Below are 14,007 nucleotides of genomic sequence, written 5' to 3'. Positions count from 1 at the left end.
GGCTGCCAGGCCATGTCCGAGATGCATATAAATATAGCTTGCATCTTTGGCTACTGCTTCAAATGATCAAAAAACAGTGTGAGAACACCATCATTTGCATCAAACAAACTTTGAAAGCTAACAAGACATTAATGTCTTCCTGTACAATCTTGCAACTCATAATTGTGCGATTTTTTTCCCAAGAGACTTACTCTGTGTGGATTTTTACCTAGGACCTGTGTAGGAGCAAGATCTTAGTCTGAATTGGTGGTTTTGATGGGTGTAAGATCAGTACTGCTTTCGATAACAGGACCTTTCTCATTACTAGCTACTTAGGCCTCATGCAGGTGGGTTAGTTGCTTTTGTTTATTTTTGTTAATGGGGAATGCAAACTACTTCGTCAGCAGAATCACAGTGAACTTTCAACTCCTTCAAGAAAGACTGTCTGCTAAAGGACCTTGTTCTGTTAAGCGGTGTGAGAAGGTACCTCATCTTCTGACTGGAGGACTTGATGTGGGGTCTGGGGCAAATCCTTCATGTTCTCTTACTGATTCTTTCTGATAGAGGAGTATGGCAGCTTTCTTAACTAACTTATCTTTTCTGCGTTATCCAAGTCTTATGTTCCACAGATCTAGTCTTTCCTCTGCTCTTCTCCTCCAATGACAAGAACCTTATTACAAAGGTCAGGAAAAACAAATGAACTTATTTTCACAAAACCACGTGCAGTTCAGTTTGACCTGGGCCAGATTGTGTAGTCTGAACCATAGCAAAGAACTGAATAATAATTTACTCCTTGAGTAGACTAACAGTGAAATCAGGATCTTAAAATTTACCATCTCCTTGTTTGGGGTAGGATTAAGCTGTAATGTGTCTGTAGCTGAAGCATGGATCCAGAGGGAAAATTATATAACCTTCATCTAAAAATAGCTTATGTATGGTGTGGCTGATGGGTTCCTGCTAGTTTCTATTTGGGTATGTAGACTGAAACTCAGAAAGCAGGTGCTGTGGCACACATGTTTGCATTTTAATGTACATATCATGCTGTCTTAACACCTACTTGTCTAAACCTTTGCAGTTTCTCCTTACAGATGACTGCCAGTATTTCAGAGCAGCCATATATTACTGAAGAAAGATAACATCTTTTCCCCAGAGATTGAAATTAGGGGAAGTTTGAGGTCTAATTACATTCAACTGTAGTATCATCAAGTAGAAGATGTGTTTTCCTGTGATGTCGACATGTATTGCATCTAATCTTCTTGTTGACCCATTCCAATACTTGGGCAACCTTACAAAAATACATTTTAGATATTAAAAAAACATAGCAAGTAATAGCTAAAAATTGTCAGCATGTCGTATGAAGCATTTTAGTACTGAACATCTGCTTTTGAATGGACATTCCTGTAGTTAGTCCCTAATCATAATTAGAGGTTAGGTGTTTTTGTTTTTTTTTCCTGTTAAATTCATTCTGAAAAGAATGAGATTCTTAAGTAGGCAGGGAGGATGTGTTGTCAAATCCCACCCTTACAGTGGCTAGTACTGTAAGGGGGGAAAAAAAGATTTATGCTGCAGCCTCAATGGTTTATGACTAGTCAACTTTCATGACAGCTGAATGTACTATGTTTTGGCCTGGAGGTTTTTGATCCTGTAATGATGTGTTGATCTTGTTTAAAAGTCAGAATTAACTACTTTCTTAGATTCCCATTTGAGTTTCATGCAGAAGTGGGAAGGTGGATTTACAAAAGAGTACAGCAGAGGAGGATAATGAAGTGATCATCAAGTCAAGTAGAATTCAGCTGTACTATGGGTATTTCTTTCATTAACTTCTTTGAGGTAATTACTTCATGTCTTCTATCTCTTGGCTGAATCTTCACAAAAAGTCTTGCCAGAGGTCTGTTTCTTGGTGCTTTGGACAGTGCCTGTATGTAGCTATTTCTGTTGAAAATTGTGTCTCTTTACTCATAGATTCCCCCTTTGGAGCTGTAATGTTTTTTTGGAAACTTTAGAACAAGTGAATGTCAAGATTGAGTAAAGACCATAAAACTATTTTTGAGGAATGTATCTTGACATTTTTTTGGCAGATGGAGAGCAGTTGCACACAGATTCAACACAGATATTTTACTGGCAATGTGAGAAATGTTATTTGTTATGTTGTAGGCTCTAAGCTCTGCCAGAGCTTTTAATCGTGTGTGAAATGAATAGAACTTCAAGCCAAAGTAATGGTAGTTTGCCCCGTGCCGTGGTCTGGATTAGGCAGAAACCAGTCCACTTCAGAGTGTGGATAGAAAGAGAAAAATCCTAGTGCAATTTCTAGTCTTAGTAAGGGAGGAGTGTGCATTTCTGGAGTTATTGTGAAGCACTAGCATCACAACATTGTTCCAAAGGAGAAAGTGCCCCTGCAAGATACATCTGGCAGTTTGATACTCCCTTCTCTCAAATGGTTCTGCTCCTTTCCCAGGGTGAAAGAGCTGGAGATGTCCTGTTAGCCAGAATGACTGGGAGTCCAGCCGCAAGACCTGCTCTGCTTATAGACATCAAATTGTTCCACTGAGAAAGGAGTGGGAAGGAATCTGTTTTAAAAAGCTCTCCTGCCTGTTCAATAATTCAACCTTGAAAGGAAAAAAAGTGACACAGTAGAACTAGGCTCTCAGACATTTGTGAGCTTGAGATTTGCTAGGACAAAAGCCTTTCACGTATTCTTCCTCTGGCTTCAATTGTTTCTAGAACGGAGCCATGATAAATGAAGTGGAATTTTCTTTTTTGCCCATTCATAAGTAGAGAAAAAGCTTCAAAGGTTTTGAAGAACCTTTACCATCAGAATAGGAGTATTTCTGTGAAGGCAGAGAGGAAATTGGGAGTTCACAGAAACTTTGTAAAAACCATTTTGAAGGCTTGCTGTCTACTCTTGTACTAAAAGCATTTTGAAAGTAGAATCCATCTGGGTATTAATAGGAGATTTAAGACTCCCTCTTGTGGCTGCTTCAAGTTGATCTTTGGTATTTGTGTGGAGATCTTGCTATCATGGAAGTCCCAAGGCTAGTTCAGTATTACTAATAGAAACTTGATTAAATATATATATTTTTTTGTTACAAAATTCACTTAAGCATTGTCTCAACTCACTTTTTTTTCTACACATGGAAGAAAAACCCACTCCTGAATTGAGTGTGAAGCAAGAAGAGGAAGGAAAATGGGTTGAAGAAGTTGCGATTGCCTCAATCACGTTTGATGCAAGTTAAGGACAGCCAAAGTAGATAGAGGTCGTTGGGAAATCCCAGTATAATTTATCTGCTCCTCTGAATCCAGAAAAGGAGCGTGCCTGGTGCTGCAGAGAGCAGGATGGTACACAGTTCTGAACCTGCTGGGCCAGTACTAGCGGTGGGTGACAGTCAAACACAGGAGGCAGGTTGACTGCTGTATTTAACTTCATGTAAAAATGCGTTATTTGTTCTGTTAGGGATAGACATGAACTTAACAAATGGTCTTAAATATAACCTTGCCCTTCTGTCAATGCTTTTATGGCTATGTTATTTTGTATGAGTCCTTCTCAGTGGGATCTTGATGTCAGTCTGTTCTGAGACATCTCCTGCATGGCTGGGAATGGTACCTTGGCAAAGGAAAAGAGCAGAGAAAATACAGCCCAGCAAAATGGAAGCAAAATATCTGCAGTATGATTTTGTACATTAGGGCAGTAAATTGGCCCAGCAAGCAGATGCCGAAAGGGGGCTGGTTCTCAGGTACTAGAGGCAGGCCAGTTTGCTCAGCAGTGCAGGGGTTATTCCCTTTTTTTTTTTTTTTTCCCCTACTTCAAAGGCAAGTTTTTCAATTCCTTTGCACATATTGCAAATGTGTTGGCAAGCCTAATGTGTGCATCGGTGCAGGTTCCTCTTATGTGTGATGTCAGTGGTTGATGACAGCAGTGCTGTGTGTTCTGAGCCTGCTGTCTGGCTGGGAGCTGCTCCAGGCTATTGCGGGGCTGGGACAGAAGCTGCTGGGAGTGAAGAGCTTTGCTTTATCTGACTGGATCCAGGAATAAGAGGACTGGAAGCAAAGAAATAAGAGCATTTAATAAGATAAAAGCCTTTCTATCTTGCCTGCATCCCAAGCATCTCCTTGTTGCTGCTGCCCTCACTGCCTGGGAAATTGCTTAGATCACATTTGTCTGCATCTGTCTATTGCAGATGCTCAAACAAAAGGATTCTGACCTGCGTGTTCTTGTACTCTTGGCTGGGCTGGCAAATGCGGATGGTTCAAGCAAGTGTTTTTTTTTTTTTACTGTTCTGCAGCACAAAATAGTGAACAGCTTTTTCTGTTTTGATAGGGTTTAAACTAATTTCTCCCTTCTCATCAGCGGAATTGAGGGCTGGGAAGAATGGCTGTGCCTGTTGCTTCGTTAAGCTTGGCTTTGGCTCTGATTCTGGCATTAAGAAAGGAAATAAAATGCAGGGGAGGGGGAGCTTTCTAAAAGAGCTGTGGGTCTGCTCCCAAGTTGATAGGTTAGAACATACAAAACACTGACTCTGAGGCATTGCTCTAATATTTGTAAAAACAGCATGGCAGCTCTGTTGACCCTGAGTCACCATGAGGGTGGTTCAGTTCTTTATAAGTAGTAGTGCAACCTTCTACTTCCATGCGATCGGGAGCTAGAATTTAAATGGAGTCAGAATTACCTCTTTGATTAGAGCACTGTCTGACCTCTACTTTGTTCTTGCTGCCTGCTTACGGCGGTGCCAAGTGGAACGTGACCTGTCTGTCCCAGAGAAATGGACTGGACAAAGCCCTTCAGCATCAGCCACAGCGATTGCGATCGCTCCCCAGCCACTTTCTGGCCTGCCGTGCCTGGGCTCTGCCTGCTGCTCCTGGGGGACGCGGTCAGGTGTGGCCCGACTTGGCTGTTGTTTCCAGGAAGCTGCTGACAGCGGGCCTGACCCTGGCCATGTGCACGCAGCGGGAGGCTCTGCCTGTCCCCAGGCGCGGCCTCAGGCGCTCGTGGCAAGCCTGCGCTCCAGGCTAAACAGAGGAAGGTGAGGGTCAGCAGCAGAGAGCTCTGCCCAAGACTCAGGAAGCACATTTTGGCAGAGGAAAGAAATACAATACAAGCAGGGAGGGAAACTCAGCTTCCATCCAACCCCCTCCAAGAAGCTTTTGGCTCCCTATGGCTGCCAAGTCTTTACTATCAGTTATTGTGCTCTTTTATTGTTACAGGCTCTTGTGTTTGTTTTCTGCCTTTACACCAGTGTGCTGCAGAGGGGAAAGAACGGAGTGATCTGGGAGCAGTGTGGGCTGGAGGGCAGAGCCCTGAGCAGGGGACAGGCAGCTCAGCTCCCCCTCCTGCCTCCTGCTGTCTCCTGTGTGGCCTTGGGGCACGGCATGTCCTTTCCCTGTCTGCGCTGGGTGGTTCCACCCGGCACAGAGCTCTCTGCTTGTTTACCATCTTTGTCCTTGTACAGTGCCTTGGAGGGGTCTTGGGCAAAGCTGTGCTTGGCCAGGACAGGTACGGACCCTGCTCACTGCTCTCCTTCCCCAGAGCAAGCAAAAGGAGCTGGGCAGAGCCCTACTCTTGTCACTTAGCCCTGCAGCTGTTAAACCACTTAGCTCTGCAGGTGCTGCCCACACTGGCAGGGAACAGAGATGTCCCTGTCACAGTCTGGAGGTGAGAAGTGGCACCTTGCTCAAAACACTCTGTGCCCAGTCCTGAAAGAGTGTTTCCCAGTTCTGAACAACGCAGATCTCTCCTGTCTTCCAGAGATTGCAAAGGCACAAGCTGGCTCTCAGGTCTGAACTGTTGCAGTGGTGCGATATGTGGAAATGTGTGCAGGGAGCCCAGGAACCAGGGGAATTAGCTGCAGAAGTGGAAGTCCCCAGGGCACATGTAGCACCAGTGCTCAGTGCTTGTCCTTGCAAACCCTGCTCTGCTCCCCATCATCACATGCTTAGCGCCTTTGTTTCTTCCAATCATGAGTGAAACCAGTTGTGTTAAGGGCATGACATAATTACAGTCTGGGAATTCCTCTGGAGAAATCCTTTTGAAGATTTACTAGTCTGGCTAATTACAATAAAACTATGAAGGTGCTGCACTCTAAATTATTAACAGTTAATAAGTGGAGGTTTCTGCTTTCTTGTACTTCTCGCTGCGAAACAAAACAGACCAGTTCTGGCTACGTCAGTAGCATTTTCTTTTAGGAATGTCTGCCAGAGGTGTGCTAACACACTTTCACAACACCACTGTCCATCTCTGTTGGTGGTAGCAGATCACTGAATGTAAGTCTTTCTTCCTTATTTCCGTGTTTGTTGCCTTTCTGCCTTTCCTTATGCTTGAGCAGTGACAACAGCCTGGAGGATTTATTTGCTGTTTGTTGACATTTTCGCTTTCTGATGCACATCCTTACATTACCATGTGGAGTTCAGGCCATGTCAGCTGTAGAGGGGTGGTTTAGGGAGCAACAGCCTTAACTGAAAATGCCCATCCCACACTCCTTCCTTCCCTAAATATCTTCATTATGAATATTTACTTCCATATTTATCTCCTTTTACCTGTTATTGTCCTTAAAAATACTTGCTCTCTGTGCCAGCGTATTTATCATATGTAGAGAGGTTGCATTGTGCCATCTGTAATAAACCCAGTGGGTCTCTTTTTCTGCCTGCTCCACCTCCTGGTGCAGCAGGATGTCTGAGATGCTCAGAAGCAGCAGAGAACCCCCAGCCCTGGCTTCTGCTGAGCCATGCGTCTCTGGGGAGGGAGGCCCAAGCCCAGGTGCTGCTAAGTGCATGGTGCTGCGGAGGATGGTGGCTCCTGTGGCCCCAGTGCTACTGGGTGCTGGCGCCAGGCCGAGCGCGACAGGGAGCTGTGGGTGGCTGGGCAAAGCGCTGCAGAACAAAACTGAATTGAAGTGATTCTTTCTCTCTCCTCCTGCCCTGTGAGGAAATCTTTTTCCATTTACTATAGAACATGGTCCTTAATAGTGCTGAAGTGTTCTACGTATTTTAAATAAACATGAGTGGATTTGAGCCCAGGAGGACATGAAAGAATGCAGCGTTTGCGGGGTACCGGCCCGGCACACATGTCAGCAATTTGGCTGCCTTGTGTACTTTGGCTTTTAAAAAAGCATTTTAAAGTAAACAAATGAAGGAAAATCTGGCAGCTGGATTTCAAAGTAAATTGCTTTCAGCTGATGGACCCCATTTCCAGCTTGCTTGGGTAGGACTGAGCCCTACGCATCCAGCGAGAAGAGCTAGCGGCCAAGGAGAGCGGAGGCGGGAGAGAGAACAAAAGCAGGGAAATTCTGTGGATTTAATTCTTCCATTTCCTTCCTTTGCACCAAACACTCCCTGCCTGTCACTGCTGTGCTGTCAGCCAGGCAGGTCAGTACTTCGGGTGGCAAATTGTGCTCTATTGTGCCTCTGCTCTGCTGCACCTCACTGCCTCCTCCAGCCCAGCTGTGCCCCTTAGTGCTGGTACTGCTGTTGTCCCCACGTCCCCTCTGTGGGTGCTGGGCCCTGCCCTGGCATCGCCCACCAGGGGAAGCAGGGCTGGAAGCAGCAGAGATAACGCAGGGCTCAGGAGCACCAGCTGAGGAGGGGCCTCCGGAAGGGCCTGGTGTGGCCCCGAAGGAGGAGATTCAGCGCGTGCTGACAGATAATAACGAGGTCCCGGGCTGGACAAAGCAGGGAGGTTGCTGAGGTCACGCTTTGGCTCAGCGCTGGGCTCCTTCTGCTTTGACTCGCGTTTCCTCAAGTTTATAAAACTTTCTGTGGGTTAGTTCAGGGGAAAGGGCAGAGGAAACTGGGGGGTCTGCAGTGGTGGTGGAGCAGGGCTGGGGACGCTGCTCCGTGCACGCACAGTGCTGCAGTGCCATGCAGCACCCTGGGGCAGTGTGCAGGCCCAGGAGCAGGGGGCCGGGCAGGGCTGTGTGGTGCTTGGTGTGCTGTCCCTGAGCTGTGTGCGGGAGCCGGCCTGCTGCTCGTGGCCCCACACAGCTCTGTGCTGTGCTCCCTACAAAGCCAAAATTAATCGGGGCAGTTCGCTCTGGTGGCTTTCCTCCTCATAACTCAGCAAATTAACTCTTTTGTGGCCAAGGTGCCACCGGCTGCAACGTGTAAAGGGAAAAAATGGCAAAACCTGGGTGAGCAGCGCTGAGAGAAAATGGCGGCCAGGCTGAGGTAACGCACTCCATGTGCATGGCCCTGAGCGCAGCCAGGAGCACCACGCTGGGCCTGCCCTCGTCGGCCCTTGGCACAGGCAGCCTCTGGCACTGCTACAGGGAGCTGACAGTGCACACATGCACCTGCAGGCACCTGTGGGCTCACCGGGGAGTTCCTGGGGCTCCGTAACACTGTGGGAAGGCCTTTCTGAGGCAGCTCCTGGACAGGCTGCTGAGAGTGCAGCCCGTCCATGACAGCACTGAAACCTTCAAGGAAGAAGCTACAGGACACTGTGCAACACCATCTCCTGGCTTCTGCAACTGGCCTCAGGTAGGCAAACAGCTGAGGGGGGAAGGGGCCTGGGGGGTCTGCAGCCTCTGGGGGCTGCCAGGTCATTGTCCCTCACTGAGGGCACCAGTGGAGAGCTGGGCAGGCCCCCTGTGCCTCCCCTGGGGGCTGGGGGGAGAGGCTGCAATGGTGATGCTGTGGGACATGCAGTGCTAGTGCTGAGTAACTCAGGGGGCGTGGGACTGGAGGGCCGTGGCTGTGTGGGGGTTGTGGGGAAGGAGTAATGTGGAGGATTTGCTGGTGTGGGGAAGAGACTGCAGGTGGGTAACGCTCCAGCCCACATTTGGGAGAATGAAAACAACCGCTGGCAAAGACAGTTGCTGTGGATGTCCCTGTGATTAACAGAAGAATATGTAAATGTATATAGCAGTTACCATAGCTACGGGAGGCATTACACTGGGGTGGGGGAAGGCAGAGCCCCTGGCCCAGCCCAGGTCAGGATTTGCATTCACAGCGCAACAGCACCCGGCACCCCATGAGGCTGCCACAGAGCAGCTGGGCTGTTCTCACTTCGTGCCACCCTTGTGTCTCCAGCACCTCTGGCACCCCAGGGCTGTGCGAGGGGTGGCTGTGGGTTTGGGCTGCAGGATGTCACCACAAGGATGTGGCTGCAGTGGCTCAGTCAGGCCGAGCGCCTCAGCCCTGCTGCTACAACTCCCCAGTGTTTTCCCATGGGGCCACAGCCCCTTGCTAAGTCTTGTGCACTCCTTAGGTCCTCAGGGCAGGAAGCACGCTGAGAGTGACATCCCTCAGGCAACATGCTGCCACACAGCAGCACAAAGCTGGGAGCCCCGATATGCCAACCTGCACACAGGTGCACCAAGCCCTCAGGTAGCCCAGCCCCACAGCTCATTGCTGGCTGATCCTATAAAGCTGAGAGGGAAAAGGGGCTCTGCTTGTGTGGAGCCTGCAGAGCTGCTCCTGCCTGCTCACGGGTGCTGGTGGGCGCCCCTGTTGTATTGTATTGTGTTATGTCACCTTGCATTGCTCACCCACATGGCTGCTGTGAGCCCCAAGACCAAGGGGCCTCCATCTGCCCATGGGTATTGAGCCCTTGCAGTGCTTGTGCCCTCCATGAGCCCTAGGATGTGCTTGGTGGCCACAGCCAGAGGGCGAAAGTGAAACCTGCTGACTTCCAAGCACCCTAACCCAAAAGCTCCAGGCTGACAGCCCTACTGCCTGCAGCCACTCCTGGCTCACAGGGACAGCAAAGCTGGGGGGATCCCAAAGGATTTGGGGACCCCAGGCTCCTCCGCCTGCCCAGGCGCTCTGCGGCCTTTACAAATGACAGGCGTGCGTGGCCAGGCTCTTGTGTCTGCTATTTTCTTATAATTTAAGAGCCTTCCTCACATTAATCTTTTTATTTTTATTTTGACAAATGTATGTTTCCAGGAAGTTGCTGAGGTCAAAGCAGCATCTGTTGCTCGTTATTTTGGGGGATGCAGAGGGTCTTTGTGAGGGTTTCCAAAGCAACAATGAATTAAGTGGTTTGTAAAGCGGAGAGCAGGAATGAGGAGAGGGCTGGGGCTTCCCGAAAGGCAGCTGAAGATGCTGATGAAAATCAGATCAGCTCGCCTGTATTTTCTTGGAAACTTGATCTATTTTTCTTGTACAACTGTCAGCCTGACTCCTGTATTTCAAGCTCTTGGCAGGAGCCAGCTCTGCGTTTCGGCACTGGGATTAGCGTGGCTGCGGTCAGACGTGCACTCCCTGGCCTGCACCAGCTGCTATGTGCTGGCCAGGGGCACATGCGTGGCACCAGCCATGGCATGCTGTGAGGGGCAGGGACAAGCGAGGGCCCAGGAACAGACATGTCCTGCTGTGGCACTGGCTACAGACATGGGTAGGGACACCCAGGATAACACTCCCCACCTGCTTTGAGTCTCCTGAAATCAGTCTTGGGGCTGAGCTCACACTGCAAAATGCCCCACACTTCTCCCAGGGTGCTGCTCCAGCTGCCTGCTCTCAGTCACCAAAACCGGGCGAGAAGTCAGTGTGGGGTCAGTCCCGTGGCCAGGCCTCCCGTGTGGAGCTGGTGTAGTGTCACAAGTGGCTTTTTTTCTTGCAAAACAACACAAGGAGGGTCTGGTGCCAAGGCGAGGGCTGCCGAGGAGCCCAGGAGATTTATTGCTGAGGAAATACTTTCTCCAGCGACGGCTGACGGTCACAGCAGGAACAATGGGAGATTCGCAACGTGAACAAAGCTGATTTCGTTCTTCTTTTTATCAATGCGTTTTCCTTGCGGAGCCTCCCTTCCTGGAAGTGGGAGATGCAGCTTCCCCCACGCTCTGGCTGTGTAATCAGCAGGAATGGCAATATCCTGGCTGGGAAGCGAGCTGTGAAACGCTGTCGCCCGTGCTGATTTATGAGCCCGGGACAGCGCAAGCCGTGGCAGCGGCCAGCAGCGGGGCTGGCCCAGGGACAAAGTGCCAGGGCGCGTGCAATATCCACATATTCTTTCTCCTCCTCACTGGGTCCCCGGGGAGCCCGCGAGGGGAAGTTAATGGATTAGACACACACGTTCTGTTTTATTTTATTTTTTTATTGCCCTGTCTTACCAAACGCCTTTAGCAGACGTGCGATGACAATGGGGCCGGACAGGCGTGGGGTCCAGCAGCCTGCCTGCAGGAGGTCAGCGCGCTGCATGCCGGCCATGGGCACGGATGGTCCTGGGTGGGCTGGGGGGGGTCTGTGTGGGGGTAGCACCACAGCCCAGGCCATGCGGTGCCCACGGGCTGGGCAGCACCATATGAGCCATCCTGCACCCCCCTGTGCCGCACCGTGCAGTCCTCACCTAGCATCAGGAATATGAAATGATTATTCCAAGTGATCAGATTTTAATTATGCAACACAGAGGATGATTATTGTATGCCAAATTGGTGCCGAGTGCTTAGTTATGTATATGCCAAATTTAGTCTATACTATTATACCCAGTGGGTGGCCGTAGACAATCAGGAAGTAATTAGTTTTGCTGGAGGTTGTTCGCTTGCCTGGTTCGCTGTGCTGTCTGGGGAGCGTCTTGCTGCGCTTCGTGAATACCACGGGCTTTGAGTTCAATACCGTCTTTTTGTGACAAGCTAATAAGCTGTCTGCATGGCGGCCTGTAATTAGCGCTGTCGATATTCATTTGGAAACGGAGCCCGTGCAGAGTGGCTCTGCCGATGGCGCTTCCCTTTGTGGAGGCTCCGGTCCCACCTCGCCTCCGAGGGACGTGGCCGCATTCTGGACACGGTGGGAGCCGAGGTGTGTGGGGAGCAGTGGGGAAAGCCCACGGTGCCACATGGCCACACCCTGAGGGTCCGTGCTCACTGCTGGGGTCCCACTGGTAGAACCAGCCATGGTGGGGGGCTGCGTTGGTGGGGAGGTGCTGACATAGGAACGTGGTGGTGCTGCCCGTGGGCAGCGTTCGGTGCTGAGGGGCCCTGGATGCGGCTGCCTCCGCGGAACCGGCCAGGGGCTGCCAGGCGGGAATTGCCTGAGTATGGAGCAACTTTTACCTCTGTTACACAAAGGAAACTTTCCTCCTCTTTTTATCAGAGATGCTCACTCCATTGAAATGATTGGCATACTGGAGAGCTGAGAAACTAAATTGTTTATACACTAATGAATAGAAGCTTGATTGCAAGATCCTGTTTGGAAAATTATAGTGCTGAATTGAAGCCGTACAATTACATCCAAAATGCTGCATATTCATTTCATCTGCTTTGCATAGAGATTAACAAGCGAGCCCTAAAGCAGACTCTGAAATTAAAGCTAACACCAGATTTAGTCACAGGTTACAAACTAAATGGCATTGTTTGATGGATATGAATCTTTACCACCTGCCTGCCTGATGATTGCTAGCAGCTTACCAGACAGCAGAGGAAAAAGTTTCTTCCCATGCAGGAAGCACAATAAAGCGCAGGGCTGGACGTGCCCCCTCCCTGCATGCCCCCCCAGGCAGATGGCTGCTTGCTTCCATCCCCTGGGAAGGGCACCTCTGGCTGCTTTTGCTGGAGGCTGCTGTCCCTCCAGGTTTGTGGGACTGGGTGCTCCCTGGGGATGTGGTGCTGCAGGTTCCTGTCCCTGCCTTGATCCCATCCTCTGGAACTCTCCCTCCCTGTGTGCCCAGGCTGAGCTTGGTTTGCGGGCTGGAGTTTGGGAGCAGAAACCAATTAATGAAAAAGGGCAATGCGTGTGTTGGGGGCTGCCCTGTCCCATCCTGGAGCCCTGACCCCTTAGGGTGGGCTGCAGTGGGGGGCTGTGGTGCAGTGTCGGTGCTGTGTGCGGGCAGGGAATGCTCTGGAAATGGTCCCTGTCACTGGTGAGGAACCTGGCATCCAGGTGGCAGTGTGTGGTGACATGAGACCTCTTGTTGTCACTGTGAGGGGGAGTGGCTGGGACCCACACTTGCACTGGGGCTGTGACAGTAGGGGGGTGCAGGGGCTCTCTCTGAGGGTAGTGGGCTGGGATTGGGGCTGCCTTGACTCCTGGGTGAGATGTCACTTAACTGGGAAAACTCTGCAGCACCAAACTGTGCCCAGGAGCACCGGGACTTGGGGATGAGATGCTCTCAGTGAGTGGGGTAGAGAACATGGCACCAGCTCTGCAAATTTGAGGCATTTATTTTCTTTAAAAGTCAGTTACCAAACTGCAGTGTACTTTATTTCCTAAGGAGTGGTCGATCTGTCTCTACCACACTAACACATAGCCCAACCGCGGCTTTACAAATCCACAGCTCCCATCCTGTTTCCTCAGCAGTGCTGGTGGTGCTGCGGGCCCTCTGCCATCAGCTCCCATCGGCAGCTCCTGGGCAGCGCTGGGCCCCGCAGTGCTGTGCTGCTGGGGTGCTGGCACTCTCTGTACTGGGACAGAGCGGCTGCTCTGAGCGTCCATTTCCTGACACTTCCCCAACTCGAGCCTCCAGCACCTTCCCAAACCTCCTCTTGCAAAGTGAGTGGAGGATTGCCTCCCAGGATCCCTCCCCAGAACCTGCTCCAGCCCACGCTGAGGAGGAATGCATGGCAGCACCGGGCATTGCCTCGGCTCTCCCCCCAGGGCTGGGTTTCTTCCTTAAACCTTCCACCTGCAAACACATCCCCAGACATTCACGCTTCCAACTTCACACTCAACCATTTCATAGCACCCCAACGTGACAGAGCAGCCCCTGCCTGCACCCCCGAAGTGCTCACAGAGGTGCACATGGAGCAGCTGCCACCCCAAGATCGTGGAGCACCTGCTGTGGCACAGGGCTCCCAGGTCTTCCCTGTATGCAGTCACCCTGTACCAGCCTCTTGTGGGGCGGCCCCAGTCTGCGTGGGCAGTAGGTGCTGTGGCATAGGAAAAGGCACCTTTGGAGGGAGGCAGTGGTGGCATTGCTGCACGGGGATACAACAGTGGGGCAGTGAAGCTGCTGTCTCCAAAACAGGACTGGTCTCAAGGCAGAGAGGTGTCTGCATCTCTCCCTCCTGAGGCCATCCCACCACACTGGGGCTGGAGGACACAGTGGGAAGGAAATGGTGGCCCTGGGGCTGTCTGCAGCAGCAGGAATGTAGTAATGAGTGT

This window comes from Numida meleagris, chromosome 16 (assembly GCF_002078875.1).
Source record: "Numida meleagris isolate 19003 breed g44 Domestic line chromosome 16, NumMel1.0, whole genome shotgun sequence".
In the NCBI taxonomy this organism is placed as follows: Eukaryota; Metazoa; Chordata; class Aves; order Galliformes; family Numididae; genus Numida; species Numida meleagris.
The sequence above is the reverse complement of the archived record's forward strand: the minus strand, read 5'-3'. Positions refer to the sequence as shown.